Source organism: Dermacentor andersoni, chromosome 1 (genome assembly GCF_023375885.2).
Source record: "Dermacentor andersoni chromosome 1, qqDerAnde1_hic_scaffold, whole genome shotgun sequence".
NCBI lineage: Eukaryota > Metazoa > Arthropoda > Arachnida > Ixodida > Ixodidae > Dermacentor > Dermacentor andersoni.
The window spans coordinates 361234460-361251006 of record NC_092814.1 but is presented as its reverse complement, the minus strand read 5'-3'; the positions used below and the strand labels follow the sequence as shown (position 1 = coordinate 361251006).

General features: G+C 45.7%; 1 non-coding gene across 1 annotated transcript; it reads left to right on the top strand.

Annotated features, from left to right (window-relative positions):
* Positions 1-3537: 3537 nt before the first annotated feature.
* On the top strand, positions 3538-3610 carry TRNAR-CCG (transfer RNA arginine (anticodon CCG)). The gene has a single exon. It is a non-coding gene; the product is annotated as a tRNA-Arg (tRNA).
* The last annotated feature ends 12937 nt before the right edge of the window (positions 3611-16547 follow it).

Below are 16547 nucleotides of genomic sequence, written 5' to 3'. Positions count from 1 at the left end.
AGGCAACGCCTTTGTTATGGCGTGGCGTGTCGCGTAATCAGTAGCGACGGCTATCCACTTGTTCCCTCTAGTCGTTGTCGGAAAAGGGCCAAGCAGGTAAAGGCCTACGCGAAAGAACGGTTCAGAGGGAACTTCAATGGGATGGAGTCGTCCGATAGGTGCCAGGGGAGGTTTCTTTCGGCGCTGACGCAATTCGCAAGTTGCGACATAACGACGCAAAGAGCAGTAGAGGCCCAGCCAGAAGAACCGGCGTCATACGCGGTCGTATGTACGCAAAACTCCAAGGTGTCCCGTCGTCGGTGCATCGTGAAGTTGCTCGAGAACGACGGGTCGCAGATGACGAGGAAGGAGAAGCAGCAACTCAGGGCCGTCAGGGTTGATATTGCGGCGGTAGAGGATGCCGTCATGCAGTACGAACATGCCGCACGTGCCGTCGGTGCTGCCAGATTGCACTCCGGCGATGATGGATTGCACTCCGGGATGATGGAATACGAATTCTATTCATCGGCGTCCCTATCGTGTATCGCGTGCTGAACGTCGAGTAATCCAATTAGACGTGGACAAAATGCTCCGCAAAGGGGTCATCGAGCCATCAGCCAGCCCTTGGGCTTCGCCTGTCGTCCACGTGTAAAAGAAGCATGGTACCTCGTGTTTTTGCGTCGATTATCGCCACTTAAACAAGATCACGCGAAAAGACGTCTACCCACTACCACGCATCGAAGACGCCTTGGACTGCTTGCACGGAGCTAAATAGTTCTCGTCCATCGAACTTCGATTCGGCTACTGGCAGATTTTAGTTGATGAAATGGCCCGCTAGAAGACGGCCTTCATCACGCCGGATGGCTAATATCAGTTCAAAGGCATGCCCTTTGGCCTATGCAATGCTCCTGCGACTTGTAAACGTATGATGGACTCTCCTCTGCGGGGCTACAAATGGACCACCTGTCTTTGTTACCTTGACGACGTTAGTGTTTTTTCTCCCACGTTCGGCTGCCACCTTACCCGACCCGCTGCAATTCTTGCGGTCTTCCGAAAAGCCGGCTTTCAACTGAACTCCACGAAGTGTAAATTCGGGCGCCGTCAGGTCACCGTGTTGGGACACCTCGTTGACGAATCCGGTGTCCGATCAGGTCCGGAGATAGTTCGCGCCATACGGAGTTTCCCCGTGCCACTTTCTGCCTCTGACGTGCGCTGCTTCGACCACCATGTGTTCTTACTTTCGCCTTTTCGTCAAAAACATCGCCGACGTTGCTCGGCCTTTGACAGATCTCCTAAATAAGAACACGCCATTCTCATGGAGCCCGGAGCAGGCTTACCCGTTCGCCGCTTTCATCGGGTTTCTGACCACCCGTCCCATATTTGCCCACTTTCATCCGTCTGCACGGACCGAAGTCCACACTGACGCAAGCGGCTATGGCATCGGCGCTGTTCTCGCCCAACACCAGAATGGTACCGATCGCGTGATAGCTTACGCCAGCCGCCTGCTGTCACCTCCCGAGAGAAATTACTCCGTTGCCGAGCGGGAGTGCTTGGCTTTGGTTTGGGCTGTCGCCAAGTTCCGGCCATATTTGTACGGCCGCAAGTTTTCGGTCATCACAGCCCACCACGCACTCTGCTGGCTGTCTTCCCTACGGGACATGGCTGGACGGCTTGGTCGCTGGGCTTTGCGGCTCCAGGAATTTTCATTTAGTGTCCATTACAAGACTGGACGCCTCCACAAGGATGCTGACTGCGTCTCGCGTCACCCCGTGGATCCTCCTGATCCTTTTGCGCATGATCCGGTGACATCCGTGATGGCTTTGACTGACGTGACCGACATGCGCTCTGATCAACAACGCGACGCATCCTTACAATCCATCATCCCCGGAGTGCAATCTGGCAGCACCGACGGCACGTGCGGCATGTTCGTACTGCATGACGGCATCCTCTACCGCCGCAATATCAACCCGACGGCCCTGAGTTGCTGCTTGTCCTTCCTCGTCATCTGCGACCCGTCGTTTTCGAGCAACTTCACGATGCACCGACGACGGGACACCTTGGAGTTTTGCCTACATACCACCGCGTATGACGCCCGTTCTTCTGGCTGGGCCTCTACTGCTCTTTGCGTCGTTATGTCGCAACTTGCGAATTGCGTCAGCGCCGAAAGAAACCTCCCCTGGCACCTATCGGACGACTCCATCCCATTGAAGTTCCCTTTGAACCGTTCTTTCGCGTAGGCCTTTACCTGCTTGGCCCTTTTCCGACAACAACTACAGGGAACAAGTGGATAGCCGTCGCTACTGATTACGCGAACCGCCACGCCATAACAAAGGCGTTGCCTACTAGTTGCGCAACTGATGTCGCCGATTTTCTCCTTCACGACGTCATTCTCCAGCGTCACGGTGTACATCGACAGTTACTTACAGACCGCGGCCGCTCGTTCTTGTCTCGAGTTGTGGACGACCTTCTCCGCGGTTGTGCCACTGAGCACAAGCTATCCACCGCCTACCACTCACAAACAAACGGTCTTACGGAACGTCTCAACCGAACAATCACAGAAATGCTGCCGATGTACGTCTCCAACCATCACCGCGACTGGGACACCACGCTGGGTTACGTGACGTTCGCGTATAACTCGTCGCGACATGACACCGCAGAATATTCACCCTTTTATCTCTTGTATGGTCGCGACGCCACACTGCCGTTTGACACCATCCTCCCTTCGGTGTCACGTGTTGCAACTGAGTACGCTCGTGAAGTCATCGATCGCGCTCGCATGGCACGTCAAGTCGCCCAATCTCGTTTATTAGCCTCACAGCATATACAGAAAGAGAGTTACGACCGCTGCCATCGCGATGTTAAGTTAGCCCCAGGTGCTTGGGTGCTCCTCTGGTCACCATATCGTCGGGTTGGCCTCTTCCAGAAGCTTCTCTCTCGCTACACAGCGCCTCATGAAGTCCTGCACCAAATTACCGGCGTCAATTACGAGATTTCGCCGCTACACTTTGATGCATCCTCAAGTCAGACGTCTGTCGACGTCGTGCACGTTTCGTGGCTCGAGCCATACTTCGCTCGCAATTCTTCGCCTGCCATGCGCCGAGACGGCGCTTCGCCATCCGGGGGTTCTCTTACGGAAGGATGAGAGAAGAAAGAGGAAGAAGAAGATCGGATACGCTGGCTGCTGCGTGTTGTTGGTGGTCAGCCATCTCAGATATTCTGACTCATCCTGTATATATATTGTAAATATAGTTTTTATATACTCGCAACATCCCCGTAGCAATATTATGGGCAAACGTTCATCTTTCTCGGGGATCGAATTCCAGCCGCGGGGGCCACCTTTCGTGGGGTGGAAATGCAAAAGCATACGTGCTCCGGGGGAACATTAAACATCCCCTGATGGCCAAAATAATCCAGCAGTACCCCACTACGGCGTGCCTCGGAATCAAATCGTGGTTTGGCACGTAAAACGCCAGAATTTTATAAAATATTTTTTTTTTTAAATTTCTTTTCACTGGTATAGTATTGCTGTTTATATGCGTGTGCCGTGTATTGACGCTTGTCCGCGTGGCCTAATGGATAAGGCGCCTGATTCCGGATCAGGAGATTGCAGGTTCGAGTCCTGTCGCGGACGTTTCTTCTTTTTTTTTTTTTTTGTCCCTCGTAACAAAATTTGCCGAAGTGAAGCCTTCCAATTTCCTAATTTCATCATGCAGCCTAATTCTCTGCCGTCGTCGACTACGCTTGTCCACCCTTGGCATCCATTCTCTAGCTTATATTCCACCGGTTAAGTGCCCTAAGCATTACATCGCCGGCCCAGCGCCTTTTTTTACGCTCCCGGTCTGCTTTCTGAACTTCGCCGCGGTATTCCTGTTTCTGTTGCCATAAGGATAGGAGTGGACATGACATAGAACTGAATGCGGTTTAGGCAGAGGAGGAATGAGTCATATTGCGCTTTATCTTTTGTTGCTGTGCATAATAGTTGAAATTGTGGAATTGCACCAACACCTTTTTTCCACTTTGTCATTTTCCGATAGCTGTGACAGATAATCGTGTAGGTTTCAACAAATTAACTAGGCAGTTTGTCTCAAAAACAAGAACACACTTACACCTTAAAGAGGTGTACAGTGGTGAGCAGCCTTGTCTAGAGCGCGCCGACGGCGCTCTGCGGAGCAAGTCAGCGCCACCTAACGTTGCGCTCTGGGTTTGAGCTATCCGTCTCGTGCGCATGCGCGGCCAAAATAAAGCGGTGCCTGCTCGTGGGTTCTCGGCCTCAGTGCTTGCGCTTCAGTCTGCCAGGGCCGCGCTGAGTGATATGTAACAGTAAAGCCCCTCAATCTTTTGCTACAAATAGTCTGCAACGGCATTTCGGCGATGGGGCGTGGAACCGGCAGCATGGCGGAAGCGCTTACCAGTTTCCTACTGCTTACGCAGGTTGGTGCTCTCGAAACTTTTTGTACGACACCATGTTCTGTCATGCCGGTTCCGCCCCAAGTGCTGTTTTCTATGTTTGCATCACGGTCGCATTCGAAAAGAAGGCAGCCGACACGGCAGTTTGTTGTTTTTCGTAGTTCAGCACTTTATTTGCTGATTTTATTGCTGTGTGGCGGTGATGTTGAAGTTAACCCAGGGCCAACTGATGCGCAATTTTCAAAGATCCTAGATGGTCAAAGTAAAATGATGTCGAAGTTAAATTCTATCGAAGAAAAACAAAACCAATTGACTGTAGATGTCACAGACTTGAAGGCTCGTATTTTTTCGCTAGAAGTTAACATTGGCAAAGTCGATGACGTACGCAATGCTGTCGCAACAATGGCAGACCAACAACAGGGTGATCGTGCTACACTGATCGCCCTCACCCAAAAGATAGACGATATTGAAAACAGGCAAAGAAGGGACAATCTGGTCTTCCGCGGGTTGGATGATTCATCCCCGAAAGAGACAGCAGCCGAATCTGAAGAACTTATTGCAGAATTATGCAGAAGCAGGCTTGGCGTCACAGGCCTGAGTATTGAGCGTGCGCATCGTATAGGGACATATAAGACAGGGAAGCCACGTCCAGTCATAGCAAAATTTTGTTCCTATAAATGCCGTCAGTCGGTGCTGTTGAACGCTTACAAACTCAAAGGCACCAGATATACCATATCTGAAGATTTTTCACAATCTGTCAGGGACAAAAGAAAGAAGCTATGGGACTATGCGAAGTTGAACAAGCGGGAAGGGGACAAGGCTGTTTTGAAGCATGATACGCTTTACCTGCGGGGAAAGCGCTTTCGGCTCGATGGGGCAACAGGAGATATAGTTCAGCAGTGACCTTCGCATAAGCGCACAACAGGATTGCCTCTCAGGGTTCTAATCATAAATTGCAGGAGCACACAGAATAAAATTGACAAATTTCAGTGTCTGCTACGTACCCTACAGCCCACGGTAGTGTTGGGCACCGAGTCATGGCTGGATTCTGCGGTTTTAGATTCTGAAATTTTTCCGGCAAGCTACCAGTGTTTTAGGCGTGATATAAATTATCATGTGGAGGTGTCTTTATTCTTGTAAATAGTAGAATACATTGCGTTCATGTGGCAAGCCCACTACTTGATATCGAGGCAGTTTTTTGTAAGATTCGGCTGGTAAATGGAAAAAGCATGGTGTTCGGCTCCTACTACCGTCCACCTGGCGCGTCGTATGAGCAGTTCATCACTTTCTGACTTTTTGGAGTGTTTGAAAAATGACCGTGTTTTGATCGGAGGGGACTTTAACCTACCTGAAATTCACTGGTCATGTGCAGTTCCCAGGAACTCTGTTAGTGGTTGTTTGTACTCCTCGTTTTTTGATCTAATGGACACTCATGCATTTGAACAATGTGTCCTCAGTGCGCCGCGTGATGATGGTACTGGCCATGTCGTGGACTTGCTATTGTGTAATGGGTCTGGTATTGTATCAGACGTTCATGCACTACCTGGATTGAGCGACCATAACATTTTTATTGCTGACGTTAGTGTTACAAATGTGCCAATAGTGAAAAAACCGCCTTGAAAAGTGTGCTTGTATAGTAAGGCTGATTACTGTTCTATAAATCAGTCGTTAGATTTGTACTTCCCAACGTTTGACACATTAGCGGGTGGTTTGAGCGTTGAACAGTTGTGGGAAAGCTTTAAAGAAAAGCTCTTCTATCTTCGAGATAAGTTCGTTCCAACTCGGATGCTTTCATCTAAACGTGATAAAGATAAACCGTGGTTTCGGCAGGAACAGCGCATCTTGCTGCGCAGGGTGCGGAGAGTATACTTAAAGTATAAAAAACACAGGTCCCTGGAAGACTTATCCAAACTAAAGAGGCTAAAGCTTGATTTTGAGAATTCAGCCAAATCGGCTAAGGAATCTTATTTTGCTCGTCTTGGGGAACGGTTGGTAGAAGATCCCAAAGAATTTTGGAAGTATATTCGGCACAGTGGACAGAACGACAATTCTGTCCCTCCTCTTGAATACTTAGGCACGGTACTTGATGATGACAAGCGCAAAGTTGAAGCAATTGGTAGTTATTTTTCTTCTGTGTTTAGTAATCGCCAGTTTCGGGTTGTAAGTCTCGATTTTGCGCTATGCAATGAAGAAATGCCCGAAGTTGAGTTTGCTTTGGAAGGTGTACGCAAGCTATTAGAAATGTTTCTCCCAGAAAGGCGAATGGACCAGACAATATAGCAGCAGCAATGCTTAGTAGTTGTTGTGAATCGTTGTGCATGTATTTACGCCGTCTTTTCCAAAAATGTTTAGACATGGGTGCCGTACCTACCGACTGGAAATTGGCAAATGTCGTGCCTGTACACAAAAGTGGGCACAAAAACTGCATTGAGAACTACAGACCGGTGTCTTTGACTAGTATTACATGTAAAATAATGGAACACGTTATATATAGTTGTATTATGTCACATCTAGTTAAAGATGATCTATTAAATGCAAACCAACATGGATTTCGGCAGGGTTTTTCTTGTACTACTCAGCTTGTAGAATTCACTCACGATTTGGCTCAAGCAATAGACAAAAGGCAGATAATTGATTGCATCTTTCTAGATTTTCGTAAAGCATTTGACGTTGTGGCTCACGACCTACTTATTAGCAAAAGTCGCGCAAAAGTCGCACAAAAAGGTAATTGCATGGATATCTGAATATCTTTCACATAGACAACAGTCTGTGGTTCTCAATGGCATCTCCTCTGATCTTGCTGCAGTGACCTCTGGAGTACCCCAAGGCTCTGTGTTGGGGCCCCTCTTGTTCTTATTATATATAAATGATATCACTAGTGGTATTATGTCATCTTTCAGGATGTTGGCAGACGACTGCGTAGTATATAGGGTTATTGATAGTGATTCCGAGTTTTATGCACTTCAGAGTGATTTAGACAAACTTTCAACTTGGTGTGCGAAATGGGAAATGTCACTTAACGTTTCAAAACGTTTAAACATCACCTTTACAAGGAAACATTCATACAAGACATACGAGTACAAGTTAAATAGCATTACTCTAAGCAGGGTTACGGAATGTAAATACTTAAGAGTTTGGTTTACCTCGGATTTAAGGTGGAACAGGCATGTACAGGATGTAAGACAGAAGGCGGCACAAAAGTTGGGCTTCCTCCGTCGAAATTTTGGCCAATTACCTAGTAAATTGAAAGAACAGCTGTATTTTACTCACGTACGTTCGGTACTTGAGTACGCTTGCATCTGCTGGGATCCTTATACGTGTCAGTTAGTCGATTTACTTGAAAAATTCAGAATAGGGCGGTTCGATTTGTTCTTGGTAATTGCGACAAAAACCTTAGTATTACCGAAGGCAAGCGCAGACTTCATTGGCAAGATCTAAAGGATAGAAGAAAGTGCCTCAGACTCAAATTTTTTCACAGTGTTTACTATTCTAAAATAGGCATCGACAGGAACAAATATATTAAATTACCATCGTACATTTCCCGTAGAAGAGACCATGCCTTGAAACTCCATGAATTTCCTTTTAAGGGTGACACCTTGCGTTATGAATTTTTTTACAGGACCACGAGGGAGTGGAATGCTCTCCCGTCAAATATTGTTGGTATACAATTTAATGAAACGTTTTACCGCGCTTTGTGTGTTGAAATGAGTGTCAACTGATGTAGATATGTATGTACCCCCCTGCTGTAATGCCTTCTAAGGCGATGCAGGTACTCAATAAATAAATAAATAAATAAATAAATAAATCTCCCAAGGTAGCGCCATTCACTTCCCTCCTCCTCCGCTCGGCGCGGCCTCGACGGTGGCGCCGCCGGTGGTGGGCCTGCCGTAGCAGACGACGGCTAACACGCTACGGGAGGAAATCCGCAGAAAAGTTCGTTCGAGCCCTGCGGAGCAGTTTTTGCAATCGAGGTCTTTCTTTGTCGGTCGGTAACTGGGCTTTAGAATTTTGTGTTGGAATTGCGGAAGGAATAGAGAAAAGGACCATTATTCAAGGCGTATTTAAGGCGTAAAGCGCGCGACGTTGAGAGTTTGCGTTGCTGAAACACGACGCAAGCACGCGGTGTACTCAAACACGCGCGTAATTACCAAAGTTTCAGGTGGTGACAGCGTGAAAGTATGTGTACGTAGTTTCGTAGGTTCATTTACGTATCTGCAGGATACTTTAGTTCGGCCGGCGCGTGAGGGATTCCGGCTGTGTGCGGTCAGCAATACCTGGCAACAGGGCCGTTTTCTTAATTGCCGTTTTCTTAATTGCTCCCATGACGCCACGTGAGGTGAGAACGTCATTGGCATTGGTATTTTTATTTGTTAGAAATGACTATGCATTATGCATTGCTGATTATTTATGTAGTAAACATTAAAACCAATCTAACTTAGCACGAAATGCTAGTGTAAACTTCATGGTATTGAGGTTTGGTGTCGTATATCTTATGCTAAATTATAATTTAAAGTAACCTAACCAAGGAATGGGGAGTGTGTGTTAAGCATTAACATTTCTAGTTTGCTTATGTACGGCTTTGTTATGCACTATGGACATTTAGTGCACGTAATACTGTACTTATGGCTCTATACTAGTTACTGTGGATAAGCTTTTCTTTGCTTCGTTGCACATTCCTGCTTGTGTAAAGTCTAGCTTCTGTATCACTGGTGAGCACTAGGTAGCATTATTGTGCAATGCATGGAATCCTGCTAATATGTCTGCAGTGTAGATTTCTCAGCGACATTGCTTGAATAGGACTTCCTCTGCAAAATCATTACAATTGTTTTCTGAAATAAAATGTATTTCGCAGTGCTAGAAACAATGTGTAAACTTTTATTATGGGTTATGTTTCGATGCAGTGGCAGTATAATTAGCAGAGTGGCAAATTGAACGAATCGGTATTCGTTGTCAAATAAAGATAACAGCACTAACAACAAGGGAGAAAAAATACACGACACAGGAAAGTGCCTGTAGCACTAGCTGTTACTTCCCTTTCAAAATTAGCTAAAGTTCTACCCACCACAGTGGTTCAGCTACTGCGACGTCCTACCACAGAGCACAAAGTCACAAAAAACAATCAGTGTTGTGAGCCACAATCCAATGAGGCCAGAATTCAAAATGGCTCATGCATAGATTTATGTGTACATTGACGAACCTGAGGTTTTAAAAAATTATCTGGAGCCCTTTATATGGCTTTTCTCATAATCTATGGTATTCATGTCCAAAGGCCAGGTTATTATATCTCCTTTGCATTAAACAGGCATACGCAGAAAAAGCAGATACTCGCTCATACTTGCTCGCCTATATATTTGGTGGCTATGCACTCACTTACACTCATTGGCACTTGCATTCCTGAAAGAAAAAAATCTTTATTCCCGCATAGTGCAATACAAAATGGTATACAGTATTATGTGGCATTTGCAGTTGCTTGCATTGACACTTAAGGGTACCCAGTCATGCTAATTCTTGCATCCACAACAATTCACTCGCATTACATCACTCGCACTTATGGACAGCCACCTATTATACTCGCGTTAACTGAAACTCGCTGCCACCAAATTTCATTCATAGTCGTGTTTATCAGAACTCGCTGTTATTCATACGTCCCCTCAAGTTTGTTAACACTCCCATTCAACACAGATCCTTGCACCTATCATTACTCACTAGCACCCTCCTATGCTTGTGAAATAAGTGTGGAGCAAGTACGAGTCAGTATACTTTTGAACATTTTAACCGATACAAATGAAAAAGCTGGTGTTTTCTTCCAGCGCAGCAATATGCAATAGTATAATAATTCATTACAAGTTTCTGGGGCTTTACTAGTTATCAACAGTAGGGATAGCATGATGCGCTCTGCAGTGTTACATAGTTGCCAAACATGAGATAACACATGGGCTGCAGTATTTTGGTCAGCAAGATAACCTTATGCATTTCAACTGAAGAGAACCATGTAGTGTTACACAAATTTTTACGTGGTTTGAAGCTTCAAATATTGGGTACGCTTGCTTTGAATTTAGAGACTAATAAATGTACACACTTCAAGTTGTCCCCATGCAGCAACCAAATGAACAATCAGTGTTTCACGTTTCTCTTTCCTCTTGTGCTGCATCATTCCTACATTCTGCTCCCAAGCGATCTTTTTTTCTAGCCCAGACGTGTGTTCAAGTAATAGCTGACAAGCACGCTTCTTGCTTCTCAGTCCAGATCTATGTGTTTTGAGTCATTGGCAAGGAAGGAGGCAGGTTAGGTCGTTTAATTTGAGAAAGGGCTCAAAAAGAACTTTGCCATTGCTCTTAGGAAATTCACAAAGCTTCTTTATAGTTCATGTGCTAATGCTGATAAGTCTGTGGCCTACAGATTTAAAGAATTGATGTGTGGTGATAATCACAATTCGGTTGGTTCCTGGATTTCAGGATAATTTCATTCAAGCAAATTCCCAAATGGCCAGTGATCAGCAACAAGGATGTACCACGCTGCATGAGGTATGTATACACAATACATGAAAGCCAAGATAGTGTGTTTTGCATGGGGCTGTGAAAAATTAAGATCTGGAAATCTGAACAGCCAGAACAAAGACAGATTTGTACGCATTTAGCTTGTACTTTGCAAGCCTGATGTAGCAGCCACGAGACTATAAATGACATTGTTGCTATCGCCACTTTATCTAAGAGAGCATACGCTGAAGTTAGTAGGCAAAAGCACTGTCTTGTGAATTTTTAGCAGAATAAAACGACCTAGTGAACATTGTCGTCATCTGTTTGGATTGCGAGCACTTTTTTTCTTAAAGCTAGCAGTCATGGAGGCATTACGGAATCAGGGTGTAGATGAGCCATATGTAAAAATACTGGAAGATATCTATAGCGGCTCCACAGCCACCGTAGTCCTCCACAAAGAAAGCAACAAAATCCCTATAAAGAAAGGCGTCAGACAGGGAGATACGATATCTCCAATGCTATTCACAGCATGTTTACAGGAGGTATTCAGAGGCCTGGAGTGGGAAGAATTGCGGATAAAAGTTGATGGAGAATACCTTAGCAACTTGCGATTCGCTGATGATATTACCTTGCTTAGTAACTCAGGAGACCAATTGCAATGCATGCTCACTGACCTGGAGAGGCAAAGTAGAAGGGTGGGTCTGAAAATTAATCTGCAGAAAACTAAAGTATTGTTTAAGTCTCGGAAGAGAACAGCAGTTTACGATAGGTAGCGAAGCACTGGAAGTGGTAAGGGAATATATCTACTTAGGGCAGGTAGTGACCACGGATCCGGATCATGAGACTGAAATAACCAGAAGAATAAGAATGGGTTGGGGTGCGTTTGGCAGGCATTCTCAAATCATGAACAGCAGGTTGCCACTATCCCTCAAAAGGAAAGTGTACAACAGCTGTGTGTTACCAGTACTCACATATGGGGCAGAATACTGGAGGCTTACGAAAAGGGTTCTGCTGAAATTGAGGACGACGCAACGAGCTATGGAAAGAAGAATGATGGGTGTAACGTTAAGGGATAAGAAAAGAGCAGATTGGGTGAGGCAACAAACGCCGGTAAACGACATCTTAGTTGAAATCAAGAAAAAGAAATGGGCATGGGCCGGACATGTAATGAGGAGGGAAGATAACCGATGGTCACTAAGAGTTACGGACTGGATTCCAAGGGAAGGGAAGCGTAGCAGGGGGCGGCAGAAAGTTAGGTGGGCGGATGACATTAAGACGTTTGCAGGGACAACATGGCCACAATTAGTACATGACCGGGGTAGTTGGAGAAGTATGGGAGAGGCCTTTGCCCTGCAGTGGGCGTAACTAGGCTGATGATGATGATGAAGCTTTCTTTCCTATATTTTTCTATCTCCCCCTTTCCTAAGCCTGTGTTTGGCATGGTTGCTGCTCATACCTTTGTAGGTATGATTGTGGATATGTATATGAAGGTTTATGTGCAAAGATTGCAGGCTGCAGCACTTGGGCTGACCTAGCTCGGTACGCTCTCGGAATCACCAATGCCAGTTAGTATGCTATGTTCTGCATAAAAAGAATGTTGCTATTTAAAATGTGGATATAATGATGGCTTGAAGGTATTTTTAATTAACAATGACCCCTTAATTAAATGCCATGTTATATCCAGTGGCACCTTGGGTTTAGGCATGCGGCATGTGCCACTGTCACCCAAGGGGGTACAGAATTCTTAAATTTAGCTGGATGCGTGTCATACAAACATCATGATATTGCTTTTGTCATTGTTGCATCGCTGCATACAGTATACATCTCGCACTGTGTATCTTCATCTGCTGTGTTTGGCATTTGCAATATGGCATAACCTGTGAGCAGTGTAGTGCATACAGAAAAAAAAATTGCATGAGACACTTGCGCACGTATGTTTATGGTGAATAAACATAAACATTGCATAATTAAGATTACAGGTCCCACAGGGTGAACGTAAACACAATTATATGCACCTTTACTTTTATAGCACTTCATTAAGTATGTCACTAGGACTTTGCTTCACATTGACTCCATTGTGTCTTGGATCTGCATAATTATTTTTTGGTGTTCTGCATGGGCTGCCACACTGACTATTGCTCAATTGTATTTGTTCTCTAACCTGCATCCATTGTACACCCTTCAGGTACTCGTTGCTATGCTGTGCTATCAACTTGCTATTTGTGTTCAGGACTTGGATGTGGGCACTGCTCCAATGGATGGGGCACTGCCAGCCCATTGTGAGTCAGCACAGCCCAGCAGCGTCCTTAGGCCTCGAGAAGAGGTGGCAGGCAGCCAAGTAGCCAGTCGTGTGATTTCCACCCATGTGAGTGTATAGATTTATCCTGATAATTTGCAGCTGCTAGGCCACTATGCTTGCTAGACAAAGCCTAACGAACTGTTTATTTGTTCTTGTTAAACATTGTGTCATACTGAAGAACTAATATTGCCATGAATGCACTTGCAGTTGGTTCGCTCGAATTTTAGAATCCTACTTTGTATACTAGTTTATGCCAACTCATTATGAGAATCATGCTATGCGGCTGCCTCCTGCGCAAAAGGCGCGCTACACACCTCTTTGACCTCTGCTTCACGTAGACGGCACCCCCAGACTGACCCACCCGGGAGAAATCGGTAGTTGTCTTTTCCTATCCTCCTCTCTAATCTTCGTCTTTCACTTGCTTTCGATCTTTCCTGTCTCCTCTTGGCTTCCTTTCACTTCCACTTTTTCCAGGCAGCAAGGGTTAAACTTGTGTGAAATGGCCTACCTTGGTTATAACAGATTTGGTTATTGTAGCGTCGTACAGCTGGCGCCTGCAGGACGTGTTTTTTCACGGTCTTGCAGCCTCCCCTTGTTGGGCTCCATATAGAGGTGGGTGCCTGGAGGTGCTGCCGAATTTCTGCATATATTTATGGCATGTTCTTTTCCCCCACTTGCTGATCGCCCTCATAAGCAGGGCGCACTGAAGAAGTATTTAGGTTCTATGGCCAACATAGTGAAAACTTTCCCAAATTTTATGTCATACATTCCGAGAAAACCGCAAAGCCAGTGATAATGATCTCTCCTTTTATGGTGTCGAAATCAATAACCGATGTTCTTGGTCAAGGCAATAAACTTTCCAAACTTCCAAGTGGAGATCTCCTTTTAGAACTCTGAGATAAAAATCAGTTTGAAGGGCTGCCCAATCTTGTCTTGTGGTGACGTTCCAGTGAATGTGACGCCGCATCGCACCATGAACACCAGCCGTAGTGTTGTATCTGATAGTGACCTGATTAATCTGACAGAGGCTGAACTACTTGAAGGCTGGGGTGACCAGAATATGATCAGTGTAAAACGAATCAAGATGAGGTGCGATGGTACAAAATACAGACTAAGCATCTTATTATCACATTCGGCTCAGGTGTTCTGCCTGAAACAATCGAGGCACGCTATGTGAAGATCAGGGTCAGGCCGAATATACCAAATCCCCACCGATACTTTAAATGTCAAAGGTTAGGCCACAGTTCCCAGAACTACCATGGCTTACTAACCTGTGCCAAATGTAGCGACCATGAACATCCGTCCGAGTCATGCGCGAACACTGCACACTGTGTGAATTGTGAAGGGGAGCACCCCGCGTACTCGCGATCCTGCCCATCTTGGAAAAAATGAAAAGAAATAATGGCAATCAAAATCAAACAGAATCTTTCGTTGAAAGAGGCACGCAGGCATGTATCCTTCTTGCCAAAGAGTAGCTTTGCCGATGTGGCGCGTCGGGGCAGCGCCACATCCGCCTCCGGCGGCTGCCCGGCCCACACACAGTGAGCCGGCAGTGACGTCACCTGCCCCCTGAACGGTTGCAGCTGGCGCTGCTCCACCGTCCGAGATGAAGGGGCCATGACCTCCGGGCTGGTGGCCTCGAAGGCCTCATCCCTTGAGAAGAGGCCTTCTCGACAAACAAATCGCTCTCAAGAGCCGGTGTCCAACGCCTCGCAGGAGGCGATGGACACGACACTTAGTCAAACGGCACCACCAGCGCCTTAGGAGCGGCGAGAATCTTTCGACCGTTCCATAAAAGAGAAACATCGCATTATGGGACCGGCAAAGGGCCCTGTAACCTAACTTTTCTTGTTAGACACACAGCACTAACCTCGTTGCCATTACGGATACCCAAATATTACAATGGAACGTGAGAGGACTTCTTCACAACCTTCACGATGTTAAAGAACTCCTCCGAAAATTCACTCGAAAGGTGCTGTGTGTCCAAGAAACACACCTAAGATTAACGCAGATCAACTTTCTAAGGCAATATGCTACTTTCCGCAAAGACCGTGATGATGCACTCACCTTCTCAGGGCGTGTAGCCGTAATAGTCTATAAGGGCGCTCAATGCCGGCAAAAAAATCTCCGAACCCCCCTCGAGGCAGTTGCAGTACGAGCTGTGCTATTTGGTCAGCTAATCACGGTTAGTTCGATGTACGTCTCCCCTTCCTGTCAACTTAATAAAGCAGAGTTTCACAGCTTCATCGATGAACTTCCTCCGCCATATATAGTCGTTGATGATCTAAATGCACATTGCCCCCTGTGGGGCAACACATGTTCCGATGCGCGTGGGCGCCTGATATAAATTTTTTTCTTCAGGTGCATGTTTGTTGAACAAAAAAGAACCAACGTACGACACTGTTACACATAAAACATACTCGTCCATAGACTTGAGCATAGTTTCGAGCTCACTATTTGCGTACCTGGAGTGGTCTGTTCTCAAGAACCCCTACGCGAGTGACCGCTTCCCAATTACATTAAAGCTAACAAAACCAGATGCATGCTGTCCGCATTTTCCTCCATGGAACCTCGAATCAGGAAACTGGGAGCTGTTTCGAGAACTCGCATATTTAGGCGGGGACGACATTTCTAATGTTAACGTAGATGATGCTGTGGCATACCTAACTGATTGTGTTATTGACGCTGCAACAAAAGGTATTAAACAATTTAACGGACTGGAAAAGATTCGTCGCAACCCATGGTGGAATGACGAATTGAGGAAAGCCCTCAAAAATCAAAACAAAGCTCGGGGATTGTTTCGAAATTCTCCAGCAGCTCAAAACCTTATTTCATTGTGGCCAGAATATTGTCTCAGGCTTTTGCTATCATGAGGTTTGACTATGTGTTAACTGAATGCTACACTAATGAACTTGTTTGGTGTGGGAAAATTTGTGTTTATAGCATTGAAGAACCATTTATAAAAAAAAGCTTTTAATGTATCTCAAAATAGGTTGTACTTATGTAGTTTTTAGTTTACTTTTTGTCATTGTCGTTGCTGGCTAGTTTTATAGCATGTGCTTGATGTACAAGCAATGTGGAAATGAGCTATAATCATATTCACTGATTATGCATGCTTATTGTATGCAGTCTTCTGTAGGGTACTCTTTCTAATGTCAGGTTTGACATTTTTTGTGTAAAACAGAAAAGGAAGGAAAGGTAGGTTGGCTAACCACATCGGTGTGTTGCTTTTATTTCAGGGGCCAGTGCCAGTACCTGCAGAGCTGGGTGTGTAAGCTCCACTCTTCACACCAGTTGGTGGAAAGGCAAGCTGTGTTTGCTTATCTGAATCAAACTAGTTTGTCATTATAAACTAGAATATGTGCTGAGTACTTTACTTGGTACTA